This window comes from Pristis pectinata, chromosome 19, assembly GCF_009764475.1.
Source record: "Pristis pectinata isolate sPriPec2 chromosome 19, sPriPec2.1.pri, whole genome shotgun sequence".
NCBI classification, from domain to species: domain Eukaryota; kingdom Metazoa; phylum Chordata; class Chondrichthyes; order Rhinopristiformes; family Pristidae; genus Pristis; species Pristis pectinata.
This window is the reverse complement of record NC_067423.1, coordinates 27481120-27508950: the sequence shown is the minus strand read 5'-3', so window position 1 is coordinate 27508950 and position 27831 is coordinate 27481120.

The window sequence follows — 27831 nt, the reverse complement described above, 5'->3', positions numbered from 1 at the left end:
TGGCAATACTTTTAATGTGATGTCTAAAAACAGGTTGATCGAGCATTTGGTTCCTTTACTTCCCTAATCAGCCAATGCCAGTTTCAGATCAATTTGGCTTGAAAAATCTTCATTGTTTTAAGAGTTCTTTGTTACCATACATTGTAGAATTGCTGGCCGATAGTGCAATGCCATCAAATTTCAGCCCTCAGGCGAGTTCCTCATTTTTATTGCATAATTAGCATCTAAATTAAGTACTTAATTAATAACATAACTTACCTCAGGATGTTTGGCTAAGAACCAGACTGTAGTCCATAAATGTTGACAGCATTGATTCCAATGATTTTCTGTGGATCCAGAAGGTAATAATGGCCTGTTTTTCAGTTTTTATTGAACCTTCTGCCCTGCAATTCTATAGTGTCAGGTATTGGGGAAAAAAAGATTATCTGGATGGATTATAATTGGGTCATGAAAGATTCTAAGAAGCTTTTTATCAAGAACAGACACTGCCAGTATATTATGGAAGGGCATTTTATTTTTGGAATACATCTAACTAGTATTCTCTAGGTTTATGCCACACAATCTTCACAGCTAAGATGCCAGCAATGAGTAATAAACAGTATACACAAAACTGGTATCAGTTTACATTTAATCTTGCTGCAGCAGGTCTGCCTTCTGAATGAAAATGATTCTGCTCGGCAGTGCTGAGAGGAATTGTACTGAAGCTGGAGAAATTTCATAGGAAGGCTGGAACTTGGCTGCACTTGGCTGTCTTCTTGTGTTTTTTTTACAATTTTAAACAGTAAATCCAAGAAACTGGATCAATAAGTGCCTCTATTTTAAGCACAATCATTTCCAGGTGAATTTGTGCTCATCAAGAAATTAGACGATGCACTTCCATACACAGTCCACACAAATAGATTTGACCTTTTCCTCACCTCAGAATGATGTAATCATTCATGCATCATCCATTTCTGGCCTTCCTAACATATGTTAGAGTTCAAAGGTGCATCCTATAGCCTTTGTGGAATGGCCTCAGTGCAACTAGGAACACATCAGTCCTTTATGTTGCTTTTATTGCTACTTTAAAGGAACAAGTACATTGGGAGGCCTGAATGGACAGCTTTAGTAATGACGCAAACACCTTCCAAACTTCACAGAGTGTGCTCAAGGAGTTTTTTTTTCTGGCATTTATTTGTTGGTGTATTTATGCAATGGGTGCCTCATTAATGACACTATTGCCAGGACTTCATTATTAGAGGCACCATTATGGCCATGGCTGTCCATGCAGAATGAGTTTGGGATCTCAAAGCAGGAGGGAAAAATATGCCCTTCAATGATGAGCCTATTCCCAGAAAGTATTCCAAGTTACCTGAACCTCTCTGATAAACAATGCATTCATAGGGTCAGTTTTTCCAAGGTTGCCAGCACTGAGATATATAACACTCAATGGGAAGACCCTCACTCATGGCCCTGCACCTGGACTGTTCTCTTCGTGGAGGTCAAGGTTACCTTGAGTCTCAGCTTTCTTGCCGCTGGGTCTTTCCAAATAGCCATGTCAAATCTCTGCTGTGAGTTCCAATTTGTTGCATCAGCGGGGTCGCTCATGGGTTGCCTTTGCAGAGAAATTATTTCATCTGCTTTGATCTCAGAAGTCCTCTTGGGCACTGGGATTTTCCAGCACTGCTGGTTCCTATGAGTATAGGCAGCCATTGATAACCAGTGGTCTTCCATCAATGGGAAAGGGTTCCACTCCCTCGATGTGTAGGAGATCATAGATCATCAAAGGACATCCTAATAGTTAATGTTGAATTTCTGGGAAACACACAGATTGTGTCGGCAGTGCTGGACATTTTCAGCAAGTTGCACTATGCCCTCTACTCCCCTGGCTTCTCACATCAATTCTTGCTCTTAACCCAGTAACTGATTGCCTAAGCAATCAGAGCTACATAGGTACTAGAATCATTGTTGAAAATGTTATGAGGCTTCACCAAATGAGATTCTGTTACCTAACCATGAGGGCACCCTGCAACAACCAGTACCAATGAGTGGAGAACTGCTTACTAGAAAACCGTAGTGGTGCCAGAGGAGGAGCAGTGCGCAGACTTGGAATCAGAGGGAAAATGGCACACAGCCTCAAGAGGACCAGGAGGATGAGGATGCTGGGGAAGATCCAGCTGAACAGAAATACCCTCGTCTCCCAACTGATTGGAGGAGGGGGACATTGTCTGCACGGCCGATGTTCTCCATAAGGAGACACAAGTCCCGATGCAGTGTCTTGAGCCGAATCATCAACCATCTCTCAGCCTCCACAGATGCTGCCTGACCTGCTGAGTTCCTCCAGCAGTTTGTTTCCTTTTCTCCAAAAGGAGCCTGTTAAATGACAGCTCTCAGTGCACATCAAGTTACCCCCTGCATGCTGTAATCTGTAACATCAACATAGTTCATCAATAATCATCTGGGAAAGGAAAGACACTGTGATGCTGGAGGAACTCAGCAGGCCAGGCAGCATCCGTGGGGAAAAGCAGGCGGTCAATGTTTCGGGTCGGGACCCTTCTTCTTGAGTCCTGACCTGCCTGCTTTAATGCACAGTCATTAAGCAATGAGAACTGTAACTGCAGATGACATTAAACCATTAAGCAAAAAAACAAACTGCTGGTGGAAAATATCGGCATCTGTGAAGACAGAGGGATAGTCGATGTTTTGGGTCGAGAGCCTGCATCAGGTCTCCACAGATGCTACTTGACCCCCTGAGTTTCTCCAACAGTTTCTCCACCGATCGATCCTTCTGTGGGACACAATGAATCACAACTGATAAAACATGCATGGGAGAAGCACATGTTTCATTTGCTTACAACATTTGGATCTGCTAATGTTTATGTCATACTTTCCTAGACAAGAAAGCTGACATCATTATCACCAACTTCAGCATCATCATCCCTGTCATCGCCCTCTCCCTCCTGCTCCTCTGCTCTGCTTCCTCATGTCTTGTGGAAGGGGAAGATCACCCCCTCTCGGTACACTGCAAAGACAAAACAAAAGCAACAGTAAAACTCTGATGATCCGCTGTCTGATTGTTTGGAAATCCCAATGGTTCGGCATCTACGAGGAGCTGGTGCCCATGTTCCCCTTAGCACACTGGGACGCAAGTTCTCACACTTTCCTCAATACTCCGGGACCCTGGTTCCCACTCTCCCCACCACACACCGGGTCCCTGGTTCCCACTCTCCCCACCACACACCGGGTCCCTGGTTCCCACTCTCCCCACCACACACCGGGTCCCTGGTTCCCACTCTCCCCACCACACTCCACGACCCTGGTTCCCACACTCTCTTTCAACATAGCAGGGCCCTGGGCTGTTACATGTTCATTGGAATAACATTGAATATTCTGGAAAATCTGCCAGTCCAGCACCACCTAAGTCTGGAGCGTGCCAGGTTAACGGAGTTTCACTGCAGTTGCATTTAAAAGCTCCAGCTCATATACCATTACGATGTTGCAGCAATACTGATGGTAATGAGGGTGTCTGTTGTTGATTAAATCAAAGGGGTGATGATAATCATAATGACAGATTGTCAGTGAGAACGTCAAGTAGATCACGAAGAGCCTTTTCTCTTGAGGAGTTTTAGGCATTAGTGAGCCCAATGCCAGGAAAGTGGTGGATAACACCCTCCATCCTTGTGGGGGCTGCTCCTTCCATTCAGAAGCTTTCCCCTTCTTCTTCAATGCAATTGGTTAAATAAAGAAGGACACTGACTGAGATTTCCATTCTCCTAGAATTGGAGGTGTGTGTGTGAGATGGGATTGGAATGCTAATGATGTTGTGAGGATCTTGGGTGTGGGGGGAGGAGGAGGCACCCTCTGCTCACCTCTTCTGCTGCTGGTTGGTGTGGATCTCTGGCATTTCCTCCCCAACTCCACTGCACAAGACCTTTCTCCTGGTATAATTTTCACTAAATGTCTTTTAAAATTCCATGATCTAAGCCCCTAATAAATTTTTTGGAGCTCTCACACTCTCCCCTGAAGCTTTTCTCTTTTCCAGGATGGTCTTAACATATGTTGCTGCTCTGTCTGGCTGGCATGTGGAATGTGCCTTTATGAGTGCTGCCCTTTTCAGATTGCTGCACAGTGAAGTCAGCACAGCTGTGTTCAATGAGTGGAGTCCGGCCAGGAACTGCGCAGGCTCCATTCTTCTGCGTGTTTCTGTCTACAAACCTGCCTAATGCCGAGATTGCCCCTTTGAGCAATTGTATGATTTTTGGAGGAATCCAAATGAGTGTTAGTATCAAACAGAGTAATGGTTTAGTGCATGGAATGCAGGTGTAATTCAGTTTCACTAAAATTCAAGAAATGCTATTGTTGTAATGGTTGACTCAATGTTAAATGCAAAAATATCTGCTTAAGACACAACAGAAAACTTTTCAGATTTTTATTAGTTAAAACATGGACAGGTTCAGTAAATAAAATCAATTTCTATTTCTTCACAACAGGAAAGTAATAGTATTTGTTACCAAATAATAACATTTGTTGCCCAAATTTATTTTGATTGTCTGAGAAGATGTCTTTTGATGGGGAACTGAGAGACTCCCAAATTAATGTTAGTATCTCAGATATTGGACTACTTTAATGTTAGTAACCTTTGCATCTCAGTGGCTTTAGGATATAACCAGTTCAATGATCAATCAAAACGACTGGAAGAATAAAAACGTTGAGTTGTTCTAGATCTTGTAACAACTTAAGCCTCAGTAGAGCATCAATAAGAATGTTTCTTATTTGCTTTTGGTTTACATACAGAGTCCTACTCCTTTTAAATTGCCTGCTATTATGTTTTCTGTCAATGTCTGAATTTCTTGGTTTTCATGGTCAGCAATACTTTAATACCATGTCATGTTTACAGCTGGAGCAAAAAAAAAATACAATACAATGAAAACTAAGCCACATACCTTATCTAAAGTCAATATGGTTGCTGTGGTCGATTTACTGCATAGTATTTAAAGTTATGATCACAGGAGTTTGAGTTCACTCAGACTTCTTAGTTCTAGTGACGTTGAAGTCACAGGATGAATAAGTTTAAGAATAACATAATAGAATTTGAAAGTAATCTAAAAGGGATGTTGCATAATTGTGGATTTACTAGGGATAGCACTTTTGTTGAATTTGAGATAAGATTCTGTCAGACTGATTTATTAAAATTCTGAGTTAGGTGCAAAACCCATTGAACCATTATCACAGATGTACCAAAATGTCAAGAAAGGCCTGAATGTAATCAAAGGGAACAGCAAAGATAAGAGCCTGGAGAACAGCAGGACACCAGAAGAAACTGTGGGAGTGGAACAGTGGGAGGCTGATGACACAGACGTCAGAGTGGGAATGGGACAGAGAATTAAAGTGACAGGCAATTGGAAGCCTAGGGGAACATTTGCGGGCTGTCACTTATTTTGTTCCCAGTGTCCAGTTTGGGGGTTGATCAAAATTCAGTAAACCACCATTTTACTGAGTGGCGTAAACTCTGTAACACAGATGCTACATGCAGTAAGTGCAGACTTACAAACCTACAGACAATTGATGACTCTGCGAGATGTGGTCCTCATTTCTGTATGGATGGTCAGTGCATTCCTAGTAATAGTTTCACCATGCTTTAAATCATCCCCTTATTAGACATAACTTTAAAGGATCCCCAAAGCTTATCTGCCGGATGACAGAAAGAGGGCCAAGGATGAAGGTACCTTTACAAAGAAGGCCTGATGGTGTGGGGTCCAGGTATGATGGGGGGCCAGATATGAAACAGACCAAATATAAAGGGAGCCAGGGATGATGGATGATGTGAGGCAGGTATTGTTTCATAATCTACACCAGCAAAGGTTAACCCGATCACTTCAGTATGGGTGTGTTTGTTAGCCAAAACACAATCCAATCATTGGAGCTTCCCAGTCCACCGGGCTTTCTACTATCTTGCAACTGATGTTACAAAACTCTGAATATTCTGTTCCTATCACAATCACAATTTTTTAGCAGATTCTGTGACCCAGTGATAGTCAGAGTCAGAGTCAGAATTAGAGTCATACAGCACGGAAACAGGCCCTTCAGCCCAACTGGTCCATGCCGACCAAGGTGTCCACTGAAGCTGGTCCCACTTGCCTGCATTTGGCCCATATCCCTCTAAACTTTTCCTATCCATGTACTTATCCAAATGTCTCTTAAATGTCATTTTTGTACCTGCCTCAGCCACTTCCTCTGGCAGCTCGTTCCATACACCCACCACCCTCTGTGTGAAGAAGTTGCCCCTCAGGTCCCCTTTTAAACCTTTCCCCTCTCACCTTAAACCTGTGCCCTCTAGTTTTCGGTTCCCTTTCTTTGGGGAAAAAGGCAGGGTGAGTGCGCACAATGGATGCCCCTCATGATTTTATACACCTTGATAAGGTCGCCCCTCAGTCCCAGTCTGCCAAGCCTCTCCCTATAACTCAGTCCCTTAAGTCCTGGCAACATTCTCGTAAATCCTCTTTGCACTCCTTGCAGCTTAATGACATCCCTCCTACAACAGGGTGAAGTGAAAGATCATTTCTCCCCTGGAGACGGCTCAAGGTTCATCTTCGATTCCTCGAGGGTCCAGGACAATCCCGAAGGTTGCCAACATTAATAGTGAGTAAATAATTTCAACTTGGAGCCAAGCGAAACACAAAAGTCAACGAAGATGTCCTGCAAAGTGGTTGGCCAATCTTCATTTGGTCTTCTTTATGTGGAGGGGAGCATATCATGAGTGAAGTACAAGTAAAGCATTGTTTTACCCAGGGCCCCAGTTTGTGGAGGTGGAGGAGGTAACAAGGCATGTGTTGCATCACCTGCAAATAAATGGGAAGGTGCCATTGGTCGGAGAGAGGGTGTCAGTCACAAAGGAATGGATCAGACCACCGTGGAAGGAATGATTCTTCAGGATTACTGAAAGTGGAGAGAAGGATTTCTGCTTCGTAGCAGCAGCGGCATTGGGTGCTGGAAATGATGCAGCCTGGTCTGTTGAATAGGCTGGAAGATGAAAATCAAAAGAACCACAGGGGCTGGAAATCTGAAGTAACAACAGGGTATTCTGGAAACACTTAACAGGTTAGGTAGCATCTGTGGGAAGAGAAACTGTTAATGTTTTAAGGCTGGGATCCTTATTATTGTTCTGGGAGGAACAGGAAGGGATGAGAGAAGAAGTGTAGGAAGTGGAATGGTCATTTGGCTTTATACTGCATACTTTGCAGTTAAGAGGCAGTATCACTAAACAACTTATCATACAAAGAAAGCATGGAGTTGGTTTTATCCTGGGGCTTTGGTCTCCTGTATGCATTGGGTACTTTACATTTATTACTATGGAATCAAGTGCAGCAAAGGTGCAGTAAATCTGGAACGGTTAAGCATGAATGCTTCTGTGTCAATCATGGATTTATTTGTTGTGTGAACTTCACGCTATGAATTTTAATCCAATGTAGTTTCAGATAATATAAATTTCACTCAAAGGCTATAGTGTAAAAGGGATGAAATTGATAATGCCTTTACTTTACACCTATTCTAGTAACTAAATAGTAACATTAGCTAAACACCACCATTTCAAACTAAGAAGAGTGCTGAACTGAAACATACTAGAGGCTATTTTCACCACAACTACCTTGTCTAGTATGTTACGGATTCTCACATGTCATCACTGTCATTCTTTGGCCTCACAACAATCTGTTCCATTTGTGTCACTTAATGTAGCTATATTTTGAAAAATAAACTATTATGCTTCATAAGACTTGGCTGTATGATTTGCAATTGTATAAATTAATATCAATAATTAGCAAAAGTACTTACCAAATTAGCACTGGTAGATTACAGTTACACCTAGTTAGATTGAAATTGCACATTGCAACACTGACTCTATCACAAGCATCCAAAGTAGGTGGAAAATTTAGTTTTGCAAGCTATGCAATGCAAGGAAGCATTCTCTTGATTATACATCAGACTGAGAGGTGAAAGGTCTTCAAGTACTTCCATAAAATAGTTTCTAAAACTCTCTTATATAAATGAGCAAGGATCACTGGTACATCTAAATTTTCATTTTTTTTAAAGAATATGATTATAAAATTTATAATTTTAGTGTCTCTCTTAGTTGGGTCCCAAATTCATTCATCTCCCAGTGACACTAATCTTTCAACTTACATGTTCAACCAGTCAGATCCCAAAACATCAGCAGAGTGACCTTTTTGAATGCTCCAATCACAGCAACAACTGTACACATTAGACTCCAACATGGCACTTGCCACAGACAATCACTCTGACAATCGTCTAATTTCCTTCTGAGAAACCTTCGCACCTAACCTCTCTGGCTTCTCCAAGTCTTGTTCTCCACTGCTGCTTTGCACAATTCTCAGATTCACACCTGCTGGTCTCTGCTCCTAAAGGAACTTAGAACATTTCCTCAAAAAAACAAAAATATTCTCAAAAATCAGTGAAAGTTGTGCTGTTATGTCTGCCTTTCTGGTTGAGGTGCTCATTAAATTGAGTCTACAGTGGTTGTTGTGGTAGTTACCAAGGTAACCCAAGATAGGGAAAGTACAGTGTAGACTGGCAATGGAATGGACGAAATGCATTAAAAAAACAGAGCATACAACTTGAGTAATTGCTACTCTATTTCACAGACTGAGGCTCAAGTACCTGGAAGGAAGGTCTAGAGAATTATTTATTTTGGCCTGCAAAGATATAGACAGTGGCATAGAAGGAATGCATTATTATTTGTTAAAAGGATGGCAAGTGTGTAAAAAAAACAGTCCAGTACAATTAACCTAGTTTCAGCAGAGAAAGAGTAGATTTTAAGAGGTGTTGTCTACTGTCCCTTGTGTAACAGTTACAGTTTAATTCACAAATATAACTGTGCAGTTTATTTCATTTTAGCTTCATTTTAACATACTTATAGTATAGCATATTAGTGACTTTGCAAACATTACTTTATACATGCAATTTGGTGTCTCTGAAAAGTTTTGTTTCATGTAATTGCATACAAATGCCTATTATATATTAAATTAAGTACTTAGCTCTCACATTTTATTAAAATTGAGACATTACTCTTACGGGAATACTCCATAATAGTAGCTGTAGTAGCTGTTGCACTGTGATAGAGTTTGACATCATTAAAGGTTGTTGTATTTTACCTGTCAGCAATTCACCCAGCCAGCGCACCCTGATGTCTTCCTGATCATCGCGGGGGACTTCAACCAGGCCAGCTTGAAGAAGTCTCTGACCAACTACCACCAACATGCCACCTGCAGAAACAGAGGAGCCAACACGCTCGATCACTGTTACACCACGACCAAGAACACTTACCATGCCATACCATGCCCGCACTTTGGCAAGTCTGATCACCTGGCTGTAGTTCTACTCCCAGCATATAGGCAGAGACTGAGGAGTGCAGCACCAGTGGTGAGGACCATGAAGGTGAGGTCAAGGGAGGCGGAGCAGAGTTTACAGGACTGCTTTGAATCGGTGGACTGGACCATATTCAGGGATTCATTTTCAGATATGAATGAATATGGCACAGCTGATATTGATTTCATCAAGACCTACATGGATGAGTGTGTGCCTTTGAGAACATACCAATTCTTCCCCAACCAGAAGCCCTGGATGAACCAGGAGATTCGCAGTCTGCTGAGGGCTAGATCTGTGGCGTTCAAGACCAGTGATCCAGAACCCTACAAGAAGTCCAGGTACGGCCATTGTCAGAGCAAAAAGGCAATCCTGTGTGAAGCTAAAGACACAATCAGATTCACGACAGCTGTGGCAGGGTTTGCTTGCCATTACCTCCTATGAGGTGAAACCTAACAGCAGAAATGGCAGTGATGCTTCACTCCCTGATGATATCAACGCCCTTTATGCACACTTTGAAAGGGAAAATAACGCCTGTGCAAATCCCCACAGCAGCCAGCAACCCTGTGAGTTCTGTCTTGGAGGGCAATGTCAGAACATCCTTCAAGAGGGTGAACCCTCGAAAGGTGTCAGGACTCGACAGTGTACCTGGCTGGGTACTGAAAAAGTATGCCAACCAACTGGGTGGATTATTCAAGGACACCGTCAGCTTCTCACTGCTGCAGACTGAGGTTCCCAGGTGCTTTGGATGGGCAGCAATCATTCCAGTGCCCAAGAAGAGCAGGGTGAGCTGCCTCAATGACTATCACCCAGAAGCAATCACATCTACCATAACGAAGTGCTTCAAGAGGTTGGTTATGGTTAGAGTTAACTCCTGCCTGACCAATGACCTGGACCCATTGAAATTCGTCTACAGCCACAACAGGGCTACAGCAGTCAAGATCTCACTGGCTCTCCACTCTGCGATGGAGCACCTAGACAACAGCAAAACATACGTCAGGCTGCTGTTTATCGATTACAGCTCGGCGTTCAACACCATCACTCCCTCAGTACTAATAACCAAGTTTCAAAACCTGGGCCTCTGTACCTCCCTCTGCAACTGGATCCTCAACTTATTGGGAGACCACAGTCAATGCAGATTGGTAATAATATCTACTCCTCGTTGACTATCAACACAGGCGTGCCTAGCCCACTTCTCTACTTGCTCTACACTCATGACTGTGTGGCTAAGCACAGCTCAAACACCATCTATAAATTTGCCAATGACTCAGCGGTTGTTGGTAGAATCTCAGATTGCGATGAGGAGGCTTACAAGAGGGAGATAGATCGGCTGGTTGAGTGGTGTCGTAACAACAACCTCACACTCAACGTCAGCAAGACCAAGAAACTGATTGTGGACTTCAGGAAGGGGAAGTCGGGAGAACACACACCAGTCTTCACTGAGGGGTCAGCTGTGGAAAGGGTGAGCAGCTTCAAGTTCATGGGCATCAACATCTCAGAGAATCTATCCTGGGCCTAACATGAAGAAGGCATGTCAGTGGCTCTACTTTATTAGGAGTTTGAGGAGATTTGATACATCACCTGCTACAAACTAGGTTACTATTGGTGAATGTCCCTTTAAGATAGAGCATAGTGGTTTGTGTGTGTGTGTGTGTGTGTGTGTGTGTGTGTGTGTGCGCGCGTGTGTTGGCGTGGTTATGACAACAGAAGATAAAGGATGTAATGACATTTTTGAAGCAGTCAGTCAGAGTCAGTCTGAAGAAGAGAGAGAGAGACACCAGCTTGCTAGTCTCTATCGATGGATGAGAAACAATAACTGTGCCTGTCACTACAATCCACATATGGATTTTTGGAGTAATCCGGTGGAGTCCACTTTGTCGTTAGTCTGTAGAGGGAAACAGGTATTTGTGTGGACGGCCACGTCTGGGATGCCTTTCGGGGTGGCAGATGCTTCGGAACAAAGCAGTGGAGTTCACTTTGTTGTTGACCTATAGAAGGAAACAGGTATTTGTGTGGACGGCCACTATTCCACAGCCTTTCGGGGTGAGGAAGATGCAGTGGAGTGGTCACTGCTGAGTAAACACTGAGGTGTCATTTGGGTTCCAAAGTGGAACGTTTGGATTTCGTAATTACTCTCTATTTTCTCTCTACATCTACGTTTTGTCTTCAGTCAATGGTGGTTGTTGAAGAAGCCTTTGATCATGTTTCACCTTACAGCTTGCTGAACTGAGCTTTAAGAACCATTCCTGGACTTGGAGTTTGGGAATTTGCCACACACACACTATGAGTTTAGTTTTTGGGGTTAATGTTTAAGGTTTAACATTTTTACTTCTAACATTCTAACATTTTTACTTTTATTTTTCTTATTATCATAAGTAGCTATTAATAAAGTAGTTCTTAACACTGAATCATGACTCGGTGTGTTTCTTTTGTTGCTGGTTCGTAACAAAATTGGGGGCTCCAATCCAAAGATTAATGAGATTCGTCTGGGATCCAATCCAAAGATTGACGAGGGTGGTCTGAAGTCGAACTCAAGACTGGTACTAGAGGTCCGAGTTTGAACCAATTGGGGTCTTAGTGGACGACTGATTGTGGTCGGTCTGATAAATTCTTTTTAATTGGCTTGTGTGTTTGGAAACCAGCAGCAATGGATATTAATGCATTTTTGGAGTCACCAACCCTGGAGGGATTGGAGGTGGTGAAAAAGGATGACTTGGTAAAAATTGCTACAAGGCTAAACCTTAAAGCAGTAAAGCAGTCTATGAAAAAAGCAGTTATTCATAGAATGATAGTTGATTATTATTTGGAGAAGGAAGTGTTTGAGGTGAGTGAGGTAGCCGAGTTTCCTGAGATTAAACCAGTGATTTCTGCTATGACTTCTCAACCAGTGGAGTTGGTGGAGTTGGAGGATGAAGAGTTAGAACAGTTTCCTGGGAGTGAGTCAGAGATTTCTGATGGCCAGGTGCAGTTAGCAAAGATAGAGTTACAACAAACATGAGTGAAGTTCGAGTTGGGACAAAGGAAACTAGAGGCAGAGCAAAGGAAACTAGAGGCAGAGCAAAGGAAACTAGAGGCAGAGCAAAGGAAGATAAATGCCCAGATTGAAATGAAGAAGATGGAGTTGGAACAAAAAAGGATAGAGTTAGAAATGAAACGAAAGAGTTCTGATTCTGATGATGGTTTTATAGCCAGTAGGGAGGTTCAATTAGTCCCTCCTTTTCAGGAAGATCAGGTTGAACAGTATTTTCAACATTTTGAAAACGCTGCTGTGAGTTCAAGCTGGCCAAAGGAAGGATGGGCTCTTATGTTACAGAGCGTGATTAAAAGTAAAGCTCAAAAAGCTTATTCTACTTTGTCTGTTGAGGATGCGGCTGATTATACAAAGGTAAGACAAGCTGTGTTGAAGGCTTACGGATTAGTACCGGAAGCTTACAGGCAAAAATTTAGAGACTTGAAGAAGTCTGCAGATCAAACGTATATGGAATTTGCCGATGGAAAGAGAATATGTTTTGAATGATGGTACATGGCTAAAAATGTAGATGGGGATTTTTGATAAATTGACAGAATTGATTTTAGTGGAAGACTTTAAAAGGTGTGTCCCAGCTGAAATAACAACATATTCAAATGAGAAGGAAGTGGAAACTTTGCAAGAAACTGCTAGGTTAGCAGATGATTATGCTTTAACCCATAAATCCATATGGGGACAAACTAAGACCTTCCAAAAGAGTTGTGAGGATAATTGGAAGCCAGTGTTGGAGAAACCTGCTGAGTGTACTTGTTATTACTGTAAGAAACCTGGTCATGTGATAGCTAATTGTGCCCTTTTGAAGAAAAGGAAGGAGGCCGTGCCCAATGCTTGTTTTCAAGTAATTAAACCCGAAAATCAAAAGGGTTGAGGGGATGTTGTTAAAGTTCAGTCCTTGCCAAAGGTAAAGGCTGAAATGTTGGTTGAGGTGAGGAAGGAATTCCGTTCTTATGTATCAGAGGGTTTTGTTTCACTGAATGATGGGTCATCCTGGGTGCCAGTGAAAATCCTTAGAGATACTGGGGCTTGCCAATCTCTGTTGCTGGACAGTGTTTTAAGTTTTGGTGAAGAAACTGACACTGGTGAGGTAAATCTAGTGTGAGGTGTTACAGGTGACACTATGTCTGTACCTTTGCACAGGTGATTTTAAAGTCAAAGTTCATAGAAGGACCTGTTGAGATAGGGATATGACCTAGTTTACCAGTGGAAGGAGTTTCTTTGTTATTGGGGAATGACCTTGCCAATGGAGAATTTGTTAATGACCAAACCAAGGGTTGATGAGTCTGAGAATGATCTAGATATTTACCCATCCTGTGCGGTGACTTGAGCTAGAGCTAAATAATTAGATGCTTCGGAACAAAGCAGTGGAGTTCACTTTGTTGTTGACCTATAGAAGAAAACAGGTATTTGTGTGGACAACCACGATTCCAGAGCCTTTCAGGGTGAGGAAGATGCAGTGGAGTGGCCACTGCTGAGTAAACACTGAGGTGTCGTGTGGGTTCCATTGTGGAACATTTGGATTTCGTAATTACTCTCTACTTTCTCTCTACATCTACATTTTGTCTTCAGTCAACGGCGGTTGTTGAAGAAGCCTTTGATCACGTTTCACCTTACGGCTTGCCGAACTGAACTTTAACAACCATTTCTGGACTTGGAGTTTGGGAATTTGCCACCCACACACCCACACACACACCCACACACACACCCACACACACACCCACACACCCACACCCACACACACACACACCCACACCCACCCACACACACACACACACACACACTATGAGTTTAGTTTTTGGGGTTAATGTTTAAGGTTTAATATTTTTACTTCTAACATTCTAACATTTTTACTTTTATTTTTCTTATTATCATAAGTAGCTATTAATAAAGTCGTTTTTAACACTGAATCATGACTCGGTGTGTTTTTTTTGCTGCTGGTTCGTAACACACCAAAGACTCTTACAAATTTCTATAGATGTATGGTGGAGAGCATCCTGACTGGTTGCATCACAGCCTGGTATGGAAGCTCCAATGCACAGGATTGCAGGAGGCGGCAGAGGGTTGTAGACTCAGCCAGCTCCATCACGGACACAACCCTCTCTACCATCAAGGCTATTTACAAGAAACAGTGCCTCAAGAAGGTGGCATCCATCATTAAGGACCCTAACCATCCGAATATGCCCTTTTCATGTTACTACCATCAGGGAGGAGGGACAGGAACCTGAAGTCCCATACTCAATGATTCAGGAACAGCTTCTTCCCCTCCACCATCAGATTTCTGAACGATCCATGAACCCATGAACACCACCTCATTATTCCTTTTTTTTCTTGCACTATTTATTTTTGTAATTTATGATTTTTATGTCTTTGCACTGTACTGCTGCCACAAAACAACAAATTTCACATCATATGTCAGTGATAATAAATCTGATTCTGATCTGGTGCCTCACACAACAGCTGCTCCTTGAACTTACCTATATATGCTCACTTCGTTGAACTACAATGAGTTTCTGCTGGTTTTGTGGAAATGTTTATGTCTGTTGTTTTATACTTGGGTTTAAGTTATTCAGAAGTAGATTCATATGTTTATATTTACTTCAATGTTTTGTGGTGCAGCTTGCCTTTCTCCTCTGTATTTATGTAAAGAAATATAGTTATCCATGTCTTCAATTCTTCAAAGAACTTTAATTCATTTTTCAATATCTCTTTGTAGATTCAGATTTACCGAAAACAATTGCTGGTTTTAATTTAGTTCCACTCTTCAACCTGTCATTTGTGGCCCAATTAAGTTAATTTTAGTACTGTGGATATAAATATTTCATAATTTCCTTGTTCCCAATAACTGGAGATTAATTTTGCCACCATTTTTTAGATGAATTTTGCAGATTTTTGTGCATGTTAATTTTAATTTTATAATCAATGTTAAAAAATGTGGTTGCTACCTAGAATTTAATTCAATTGTTTTGTTTTTGTAGACTTCCCTCAGTTTCAAGTTATGAACAAAGTGATTATTCAATTTCTGGGCAGATCATTTGAATATTTTCAACTGCTTGTCTCATTCCCTCTTCCTTAAATGAGATGTACTGAATAAGGAACAAATTGAAATTAATATATTGAAAAATCTGCTAAATTCACCTCAAAATTGGTGGCAAAATTAATCTCCAGCCATTGGGAACAAGAAAAAATATGAAATATTTATATCCACAGTACTAAAATTAACTTAATTGGGGCACAAATGACAAATTGAAGAGTGGAACAAAGTTAAAACCAGCAATTGATTTCACTAAATCTGAATCTACCAAGAGATATTGAGAAATGAATTAAAATTCTGTGAATATGTGGAGGAACATCATGGTTATAATATTTGTGAGCAAAAGTTTTACAGGTAGTAAATATATTCTAGTAAATATAGTTATAGAAATTTAATATCCTCTTAAATATTTACTTATAAATAACAGAGCTCAGCACAAAAAATCATTTTAATTTTTTCTTAAATCTGGCTTTTTGAGATTTGGCAAAATTCTGAAGCCTGAGTGGATGTGCTGAATAAATAAGAACTTAACTTTAAAAGTGAGATAATCTTGCACATTGGAATTCAATTAAGTCTAATTCTACAATTCTACAGTACTGTACTTGATCTTTGATTCTCCTTTTCAATATTAAATGTGTCACATTGTGTGCCATACAATGGCAGCTATTATACAGGGAGAATACAACACCCTGTGATATACTGTGCAGCCAGGCCACTGAAATTCCACGAATAGTTCAAAATGTTTTCATGCTTTTTTCCCACATGAACCAAAGTATTTAGTGTCAAAATAAGCAGCTAAACCAAAGTACCATTTGAAATTGATATCTTTCAAAATAATTTGATCAAATACACGTGTTGAATGGTCTTTTGTGAATGTTTTTATTGCATTCATTCACTAAATTTCTTTGGATGCTTTGACCTCTACCAGAAGCTTTGTCTTGGGCTTATTATTTTTGCCCTGCTTTGTGAGTTGAATTTAAATTGTGCTGCTTGAATACATGCAGGCATAAATCGCTTTGGCTTGCTTTTTGCTCTATAAACTTTAACATATGTGAGGGGCTTTTATCATTTAATGATGCCTTCATTTTAAACAGTTGAAGCCAGCTAATTATCTGCACTTATGTGTCTTGTTGATAGAACAGGTCAATTCTAATTGTCTGTTCTCATGGGAAAGAATCCAATTTCCAGCACCTAAGAGAGAGTAGCACAGTAAAGGATATACACAGAGACAAGAACTCTCAGTCAATTACTTTCTTTGTGAAAATTACTCATTTTGAAACAGTGTTAAATTCTGTAGGCCACATTGTGAAGAATAGAGAGTAAAGGGGATAGAGGGGAAGGAAAATTGTTGAATGTGAGGTGACCCCTGGTTTCTCATCATTTGGGAACAATCTGTGAGAATGGGGAATAGAGAATAGTTGAAGGATAAGAAGTGACAGGTTGCAGTATGAAGAGAATATACAGAACTGAAATACGTAGCTCAAATATGAGATGGCAGAAGGAGGTCTGCATAATGAGAAGCTGAATAGCTAGAAGACAAGAAGGATGATGAGTATTAAATGTGTGATTGAATAAACAGGTGGCAACGGAGTCATGAGAAATTTCTGACTCATTAAAACCGAGGTATTACACAATAGATATAAGTAAGTGAGAAACATTATACTCATAACCCTCAGTCCAAATGTTACCTGCAGCACTACCTGCTATTCCACACCATCCAGCAAATGTCAGGAAAGATCGAAAAAATGCCAACATACAGAAGAAGACAGAAAAAGAAGGAAAAAGTATTTAGTGGAGCAGATTGTCAAAAGTGCTTAAGGAAATGTCAATACTCCAAGTACAGAGACCAAAAGAATCATCACACAATGATCACAAATTATTCCTTCCAAAATACTGACATAATCAAGTTGAATTTTGAGAAGTGTCATCCAAGAAGTTTGTTTTACTCATAGAATTATCATTGCAAGGATGAAGGTATCAGCACTTCATTTTTCTTAAAAAATTTATTGAACACCTCAATGCTTTGGTAAAAAGATTTAAAAAAAAGCAAATGGGCAAAGATTGACATTTTTCTTTAAATAAATACATGAACTTCATGCCTATTATCCTTTCATCAAAGAACACATTCTAATCCATCAGTTTAATTAATTTCTGTTTGTTTTTTTTCTGACAATATCACCAAGTTTAAAACAGGATTAACTTTAGAATCATGGAGTCATAGAGTTGTACAGCATGAAAACATACCCTTTGGCCCAACTTTTCCAAGCTGACCAAGGTACACTCCTGAGCTATTCCTATTTGCTTATGTTTGGCTTATTTACCTAAAATCTTTTCTTATCCATGTACCTGTACAAATGTCTGTTAAACATTGTAATTGTACCCACGTCTGTCATTCCTCTGGCAGCTTGTTCCATGTCACCATCACCTTCTTTGTGAAAAATTTGCGCTCAAGTATCTTTTAAACCTTTCCCTTTTCTTTAAAACTTTCTGACAAATTCCTATATATATATACAAAAAAAAACTGTTTACAGTGATAAATAATCTCTCACAAATCATAAGGATGGAATTACAAATTTTGATAAACAGTCAAAGGAATTTAAAGATTTAATGATAGATTTTTTTCCTCCCCGAGACAAAATCTGAGTTTGTTTTTAATATCCTTTTTCTAATTATCCTTGTGTTGTGTAACTTCTTCTGGAAGTTCAGTAATTGCTGTATTTTGTAAATTTCCATTTGTTACATTTTAACTTGGTGTAACATCATTTACAGCTCTGGATGGTGATTATATTAAAGATGTAACTAAAGAACATTTATATGAATAAGGTAGTCAGTGTGTTCCCTGAAGAAGTCAGGCCTTTGTAAGTGGATGAGCAAGTGTAGGGGTACGCTGTTCAATTAAACAGTGGATAGATGATAATCGCAGTGATCAAGCTTCCTTCCAAGTCTTTAACTTCTACTCACAACAGAGAGGATGTTGTTTTCAGGAGACCGAGCACTGTATGAATGCCAAACCACTGGAGTAACAATTACCAATTAACATTGTATTTGGATTGTGCAAGTTATAGAATATAGAATTGTACAGCATTGAAACATGCCCTTCACCCCCATGTCTATGCCGACCATCATGTCTACCTATACTCATCCTACTTGCTTGCATTAATTCCATATGCCTCACTCATTTAAGTACCTGTCCAGATGCCTCCTAAATGTAGTTACTGTTCCTCCTCCAGCTTCTGCTCTGGCAGTTTATTCCAGATACCAACTCTTATTAGTGAGAAAAATCTCCCAGATCCCCTTTAATTCCCCTCCTTCTCACCTTAAATCTATGCCTTCCGGTTTTAGACACCCCTACCATGGGAAACAGACACTGGCTATGTACCCTATCCATGTATCTCATAATTTTATATACCTCTATCATGTCACCTCTCAGCCTCCTTAGCTTCAGGGAAAACAGACTCAGCCTATCCAGTCTCTCCATATAACTCAAGCCCTCCAATCCAGCAACATTCATGTGAATTGTTTCTGCACCCCCTCTAACTTAATCACATCTTTTCTGTAGTACAACGACCAGAACTGTAGTCCAAGTATGGGACTAACCAATTCTTGTTGGGACGTCATGTTGCAGTTGCCTAATATGTTCTCCTATCCACTCTGAAAAGTGATCCATGTCATACTTTAAATCTTTATATTCAAGTTAAATATAATACCCTTGTCCTTAGTCATTTTATCTATGTTTTCCTTCTTCTTCCTCTTGGACAGTCCCTTGGGGTCGAGGGACTTACTTCTATTCCAGGTCTTTAAGCTCTGAGGCGGTTGATGAGGACTTTTTCTATACTTTGAATGAAACATTGCACTCTTAGATGTGAAATTTTATCTGTCCTTGTCCTATCCACTTTTTAATACTTTATCTAATAAAATTGAGTTATTAGATGTACATTCTTAGAGTTATCAGGTCCTCTTGGTTTTGTATTATCAGCAAATCTAAAACAAATTCATTGCATTTCCGACTGCAGCTTCTTAACATAAATCAGAAATCTTAAAGTGCCAACATTAAATCCTGGGGCATCCCAGTCACCATGGCACAACTTAATAAATCTCCTTCTTTCCATCGTAAGTGACAATTTAAAAAAAAACTGCAGATGCAAGAAAACTAAAACCAAAACAAAATGCTGGAAATACTCAGCAGGTCAGGCCGCACCTGTGGGAAGAGAAACAGAGTCAAATGTTTTAGGTCAGAGACCTGAGGTCTGAGTGGTCCCAGCATTTCCTGCTTTTCTCTCCATCCTTCAGCCCAATATTTGTCCTAAATCACTGCCACTTTCAGTTTAACTGGTAGATTTGTTTTTTTTAATTTCAAAAACAAATGTTATTCAGAATAAAAATATATACAAAAGAATAAATATGGTGCAAAACCTTTTGCCAACATGGTTAATACATTCAGAAGTGTTAACTTTTTTTTAAACCAAAGCACCATTGCCACTCATGTGGCTCCCTGGGGAGATACACCATCTCAATGTTTGAAGAGCTTCCCCACCCAACTCAGCCCCTCCATGTGCAGTAGCAGAAGGAGCCTAGACTGCAATCCTTCCCCACAGAGCCTTTGCATTGGCTGCACCGAGCTTCAGTGTATCCCTCAGCACGTATATCTGCAGGCTGAAATGTGCTAGTTGGCAGCATTCCCTGACAGACATCTCACTGTGCGGGTAGAGTCAAGTTAGTAGTTCTTTGTGAAATCCACCTTGTTCATTACTGAGGTGTTGTCACTTGCCCATTTACAAAGAAAGCTTAATGCACAGTGGATCTGCATGACTTCAGGTGACTACTTGCTTTTCTGTTGTTTGTGTACTCTAACATCAACACCTTTTCACTTCTCAGTAAGATTTTTCTGCTCATAACAGTTGATGTCACAGCTCACCTGAAGGTCAAACAAGAAAGAAACAAGAAAGGATGAAGTATTTGGGCTGCAGGAAGCCCAGCATCACATTTTTTTTTGCTTTGTCTCATTGCTACTTACAGGTGCATACTGCAACAATCATCAAATAAATGACACTAGCTGAATGATCATTGTTTCTGGGGCGCTTCTCAGAAGCCATTGTAACATATCACTCCCCAGTTTCCTTTTTAGTGTCATTAGATTGACTGTATAGCTGAAGTATGAGGTACTTCTCAGAGTGTGACTGCGACTGCGATAACTCTGATCAAGTTACGCACTTCTCTGTCCTCTATCCAAACCTAAGATAAATTTCATACCATTAAGAGGTTTGGACCAGTTAGTTAAAGTCAAACAAGATTTACTATTGCATTTCCAAATTAATCACATGAAAGTGGCTTGGGTTACAGTTAAATGGTGATTAGGTTGCTGGACAAACTTCCAAAGTGATCTGGAGATATGACTTCAGTTCCCATTGTCACAGCTGGGACATTTAAATAAAACTGGAACAAAAAGATAGGAACTGTTATAAATAATATTTGGTTCACTTCAGAGAAGGAAATCTGCCTCATTACCCAGGCTAGACCAAATGGGTAGTCCATTTATTCTTTGAAGAATTTGTCTTATGTGGAAAGAGTGAACATTTTGGGTCTATGTAGTGAAAGGTAATCTTACTGAACCATAAGATTCTGAGGGAGCTTGACTATATAGATTTTTTCAGGATATTTCTCCTTCTAAAGGAACCTTGAAAAAAGGGCATAGTTTCAGAATAATGGGTCATTTGTTTAAGATAGAGATGAGGAGGAATTTCTTTGAGATAGTATGAATCTTTGGAATTCTCTCCTCAGAGAACTATTGAGGCAGAACCTCTGGGTTTTTCTTAGGATGAGATAGACGGATTTTTAGTCTATCAGAGATTTGAGCATTCTGACAAACATACAGGAAAGTGAACTGTTGCCAGGGACAGATCTGCCTTGATCTTTTTGAACAGTAGAGTGGGCTTGGACAGTGGTTTGCCATACACCAATTCCTATTCTTGTCTTAAAAGAAGTCTGGATAGAAAATGACAGAGTCTTCAATCCTGCTCACATTTAAAAGACTGGTATTGTTCATAACACCACTGGAGTATGACATCTGAGGTCTAATTACTTATGTGGAGTCATTTAGGAACCACACCTGGACTTTATTGTACCTGTACTATGCTGATGTTCAGGGTTATATACAAAACATCATGAATAAGACATAAAGTAATATTAGCTTCCAAAGAGCAGAATTGATCTACTTTGTGGATCAACTAATTATCTCATTATGGTCTGCCTTAAAATGAAAGTGCTATAATTGCTACCTGAGAAAATACTTTCTTCACTCCATTTTCATGGTCATAGACAATCTACAAATTGATTGAGTGACAACCCTTATGATCTGTGAATGTAGAAAAATTGTACAGAGGAGCCTGTAGAGATAAGGGTGTATCGGGAATTTAGTCAATGAATGAAAAAGGCAGTACACTCCTATTCTGCTGCTGGCTATGCAGAAGGAGACTGATGAAATTGTTTACCCCGGCAAACAATGCATCCATCACCTGCTTAATACATCAGTGAGCTGCTGATTGACTGATGTTGCTGATGTCTCCTATGGAAGCTTGGAGCAAACCAAAGAAAACTTTAGGACTATACGTCCTTCTTGCCCTGTGATGGAGGATAACTGTTTTCTGGAGATGAAACAACTCCATCAATGCCAGTCAAGTGAAGCACAGCCACAAAGACTATTTCCTTCAGACATGCTCTAATTTGTAGAATTTAGGTCTGTGGTTAATGTTTGATGCAAACTCATCTGGCAGGCATCTTCCCTTTCTTCGTCTTTTTTTTCTTCAAATCACACACAAGAAAATGGGATTCCCTGTAGAGTAACTGTGTTGTAAATTATAGATGGCACAGTTAAAGGAACTCTGCTAAAACTCTTGTCACAAAACCCAGAGAAATAATCGTCGAACAAAAAGTATGGTGACAATATTCTATAATACAAATCCCTATTTAAATCATAATTTCAAACTGCATCATTTAAGAAATCCAAATAACTCACTTCCTGTTGATGCAATGCTCGATTTATATCGTTACCTCTATCCCATGGTACGTTTAGTTTATTTGCGTCTCTTTAAGACTGATTTTAATACTGTGATGAAGCTCTCATTTGCTTTTGATGAAAGTTTCATCTGATTACTTTATGTGAATGAACTCTCAGCCTGATTTCTCATTCCCCATCGCCTACTTTGTGCTGTTAGCATGTATAGATCAGAAATGTATCTTAACTTGTCACAAGGTGCATAATTGGATAAAAATATCCAGTTACTGATGCAAATTTAATTCCAACATTCCAATTCTGTAGATAGAACAGGCAATTGCCTCAAAAAGGTCCTAAATTACAACAGATTACAATTTATTGGCTGGGTGAAGCGCATTGAGCCCCTCACTTATTTACTTCAACTATATTCATAGTCATTCGAACAGGACGTGAGGGAGATGAGGATGGTGCTGTGTCAGTACTGAATTAAGACTTCAATTACATAGAAATGCAGAAGTATTTATTCTTGTTCCTGTCTCCTGTTATTTTGAAGAAGCAAGCTCAGAATCCCAGTGGTCATTTGTTTATATTTCAATCATAAACAAACCAATCAGAAATGAATGTAAAATTTATCTTATAAGTGCAGAGGAAATCTCTTTATTTTTAGTTTTCTGCAGCTCTTCAGGGCATTAACTTTAGAATTAAATTAAGTGCCCTATGAGACAAATCAAACACATTTACCTGCCAAGAACAGGATTAATTCAAAACTCCCAGGAATGCAATTAAGGATTCCTAGCAACGTAGCTGCTGAATCTTGATCAGAGACTCATGAAGGTCTAAGAGAGGAGAATGAAATTTCCTGAAATAATATATTCCAATAACACAAAAATAATAAGATATTGATTGAAAAAGACTAAAAATGTATAAAGTGTCTGGTATTACTGTTCTACAACCGGAATATGGAATGGGGATTAACAATGCCTATAGAATGCTGAATGTAATATCAATATTGGCAGATCAAGAAATCACAACAAATATCCATTTTCAAAGTAACTTTTAAATAATTTCTCTCAGGTCGAACATAGACCTTTTCCAATGAATTAAAAGTTTGTTCAAAAATCTTAAAAATGTATTTTTTCTTCAAATCCTAACTTTGTTCCAGTGCCTGGAAGATAAACTGATAAAAGCCTTCGATCTCCAGCTAACTTTAGAATAAACTGCGACAATCTACATTTATATATCTTTAACATAATAAAATATTTTTTGATGCTTCACAAGGGCACAACATGGAATTATCTCAACTCTGAGCTTTCCACTCATACTGTGATGGAGATTTCTGCCTTCCTTTTATTGTCTTTGTTTCGTCAGTTAACTTATTTGTTGCTCATTTTTCATCTTGTGTCCATCCACCAAAGTCATAGATCCTTTCTCTGGCAACTTCAGTGGAACTGGTTTGGTTGGTGAATGGTGGAGGAGGGAATGGTAATCAGAAAGACTTCCAGGGCTGTGACATGGTCATTCATGCTGTGGCCTCAATTGTCACCATAATCCCTGAATGATCCATCTATGCTATCTAGTCTTTCTGTGAACAATTATAGAGATCCAACAAGCTGATGTATGCATTCTGTTCAGAAAAATGCCAAACATTGTTTCACAATAAAATGTTTATTTAAATAATATTTCAGAAAATATATTGCAATATTTTCATTTTTATTTGTTTTACCTTCAAACTCTGTGCTAAATTTTATTCAATGTCTATATTTTAAAGTATGTATATTCAGAGTTATACTGGTTTTGGAACTTTTCTGTTGACCTAAATAATCTTAAACAGGTGCTTAACTGTACTTAATGGTTACTTTCATAGAAATTAACTAAAAGATCTTGACATTAATAAATAAGCTGATGAGCGTATGGGAGAATAAAATGGAATAAGTGATTTTTGATGCGGATTCAGTGGGAAGAAGGACCTTTCTCCATGCTGTCTGACTCTAAGTGAGCAGATTATTATTTTGTTTTAATCTGTAGTATCACAAAAATGAACTTCTGTGTTTTTCTATTTTATTTTATTCTTGGATATTGTGAGCTGTATCCCCAGTGAGATGTCAGCTATTATTTCCCATCCTGAGTTGATTACTTTACTTGAAGATAGCAGTAAAATCTATTGTGCCTGTCACTTGGGATGCCATTTTTTCTGTCTTTCAGATGTCAATTTTTTAGAGAAGCATTTTTGCCTCTGGGGTAGAAAACAGTGGGTTTAAGTCCCACAAGGACTGAAAATATAGTCTAAGCTTACGCTTTTGTGTGGTCTCAATGTGGTACTAGAGCAGTCAGAGTGCTGTAATGGGTGAGCCAATAAAGTCAGCTGCGGTCAGTTTGCTCTGGTGTATATAAAAGATTCCATTTTATTATATGAAATTCTTCTGGTACATTAATTGATTGTTTTGCTGTGGTCTGGAAGGTCATAGGGTCGGGGTCAGAATGCGGGCAGATGAGGTTCCGATGTAGTTAGTGCTGGGTTGAGACTCCATAGTAGGTAGCTGGGGATGGGGGGAGTAGAGAGGCAGGATCCTGTTATTAGTGGTTAGGCCAGCTACCTACTGGCAGTGGGAGGAGTGGTTAGGATTGAGGTTCAGAGAGTCAAGGGTATCCAGATGGTGATTGTCTGAGGAATTATTTTGTGGCTGTAGGGGACTGAGTCAGGTGACTAAGGCATAGGAGTGTGCCAGGTCATTGGTGGGATGAAGGATTTGGACAAGGGTTGTGAACTGGGGATTGGGATTGCTGCCATTTGGGAGAGGGGCAAAGCAAGAAATTAAATCAACTAAAGAGGCCCAATCTAAGTCAGGTGCCTAGCCTCAGGCTAGGGCCTGCTTGAGAAGGCTGTCTTTAAATTATACTGCCGCAGCGCAAAGAGCGCAAAAAGAAAGTCATCTTTATTGATACGACTTTTTCATTTTCTTTCCCAATTTATGTTACTGTAGTTCCAGGGCTATGAGGAGTGCCCAATGACAGGCACAGTTCTGAATAGTGGTCTTCAGAGTGCAAGGGCCTTCAGTGCTTTGGTGAATAAGGGGTGAGTGTATAATATTTTAAATCTTATTTTTAAAATTATTTGTTAAATCTCGCCACTTTTTAAGTCACATCCTTGCAGCTTTCAGCTGTGGGTTTGAGGTGAGTAACAAATGACATTAGGAGGGGCTTCCCATTGTGAGCCTGTTACTAAGAGATATTATTCAACTGAAATCAGTTGAAGTCAAGAGACTCAGCTGGTGGTGCTTAAATATTTAAAAAGTGGGGCTCATAAAGCAGTGTGGTTTACATGCAGCAGTCCCCAGAGAGCAGGCTTTGGTGAGTAAGGGGGCTTCAGTGAAATGGGATCAGTAGGAGCAAATGAATAGTTGACCTAGGGGACGTGGTGAGGTGGCACCAGCAGAAATTGGAAACAGTGATGTTAAAAGTCAAGATATGATGTTGATACAAGGTTGGGGGATTAGGGTGGGGGAGTTAAATTGGTGAGCATCTGGTAAATCCATCCATCATTAAGGACCCCCACCATCTGGACCATGCCCTCTTCTCATTCATGCCATCAGGCAGGAGGTACAGGAGCCTGAAGACCCACACCTCAAGTTTCAACAACAGTTTCTTCCCCACTTACAGCAGGTGCTTGAACTGACCTGGAAAAACACTAATTCTGCCTCGGATGATATTTCCCTCAACCTGCACTGATGTTGTTATGTTTATTTTTGTTTATTTTGTCCTCCATGTTGTGTATAATTTAAGTGAATTTAAGTTTATCTAAGTTATGTTTGTAATGTACTGCTGCTGCTGCAAAAAGCTAATTTTTATGATATTTATACCCTGGATATGTATGCCCATGACAATAAGTTGAACTTGAACTTAAATGTTTATAGTTGGACTTCTTAAAATTTTAAGTTTATTCCAGCTAGGTTGCAAATAGACTGTCAAGTAGAAACATGTGAGTGCTGCTCACATGCATAGATTGTATATTCTGTGCCATTTGGGACACCTGTGGTCTATTTGAATGGGAAGTGTCACCAGCTATAGCAATTTAAGCACCAGATTAGAGTTGAGTGACTGTAGTGACTGCTGTACATCTGTTAATAAAGGGAGATTACTGAAATGGTGAGGGACAATATTGGCTTAAAGCTTTAGAACAAATTTAGTTGAAGATAAGAAAAAGTAAGGGAAAGAAGCAACTGGTAGGAGTAATTTGGAGACCACTAAAAGTAACTATACAGTGAGACAAGGTATAAATCGACAAGTAATGGGGCCCTAAAGAAAGACACTGCAACAATTAGGGGCAAAGGTTGCCCGACAATGATTTCACAGTGTACTCTGGATGGATTCTTGGAACAATATGTTGAGGGAGCCAACCAGAGAACATGTTATTATAGATCTGGTTTTATGTAATGAGATAAGATTGATTAATGATCTCAAAAGAAAGAATTCCTCAGGAAAGAGTGATAATTGCAAGTTAGAATTTCAAATTCCATTTGAGGTTGAGAAACTTGAGTCTGAAATTAGTGTTCTAAACATAAATAAAGGCATTTACAATGGTGTGAGGACTGAGTTGACTAAAGTGGACTGGGAAAATAGATTAAGGGGTAAGACAGAGGCTCAGCAGACATTTAAGGAGATATTTCATAAATCTCACCTAAGGTATATTGAAGTGAGAAAAATGTTCTGTGAGGATGCACTCTCTGTGGTAAACTAAGGAAGTTAAGTCTGGTTTCAAACTGAGCAAAAAGGCAAAGGTTAGTGGTGGACAGGGGAATGGGAAATTGTTAGAAACCAATAAAGGAATGACTAAAAATATTGTGAGGAGGGAGAAGCAAATGATATAAAAACAGAGGAAGGGCTTCTACAGGTAAATGCAAAGGAGGAGTAGTTAAACTAAAAAATCACAAGAACTGCAAATGGTGGAAATCTGAAACACAGACTCTGCTGGAAACACTCAGTAGTTCAGACAGCATCTGCGGAGCGGAGAAAAATAGTGACAGTTTCAGGTTGATGTTCTGGCGAAGGGTCTGTGCCCTGAAATATTAATGCTGTTTCTCTCTATAAGTGCTGCCTGACCTGCCGAGTGTTTCCAGCATTCCCTGTCTTTGTTTCAAAGTAGGTGAAGTAAACATTGTTGCCCTAAAGGATGAGACTGTGAAGTATTAATGGGAAATGGTAGAGATTCTAAATAATTATTTTGAGTCAGTCTTCATGGCTGAAGGTGCTAAAATAATAGAAATTCAAGGGAGGCATTGGGAATGAGGTACTTACAACAATCTCTATCATGAGAGGGAAAAACACCAGACAAACTCATGAGGATAAAGCCAACAAGTACCCTGTCCTGATGCCATGCATCTCAGGAACCAGTTATAGAGACACTGGATGCATTAGTTGCAATATACCAAA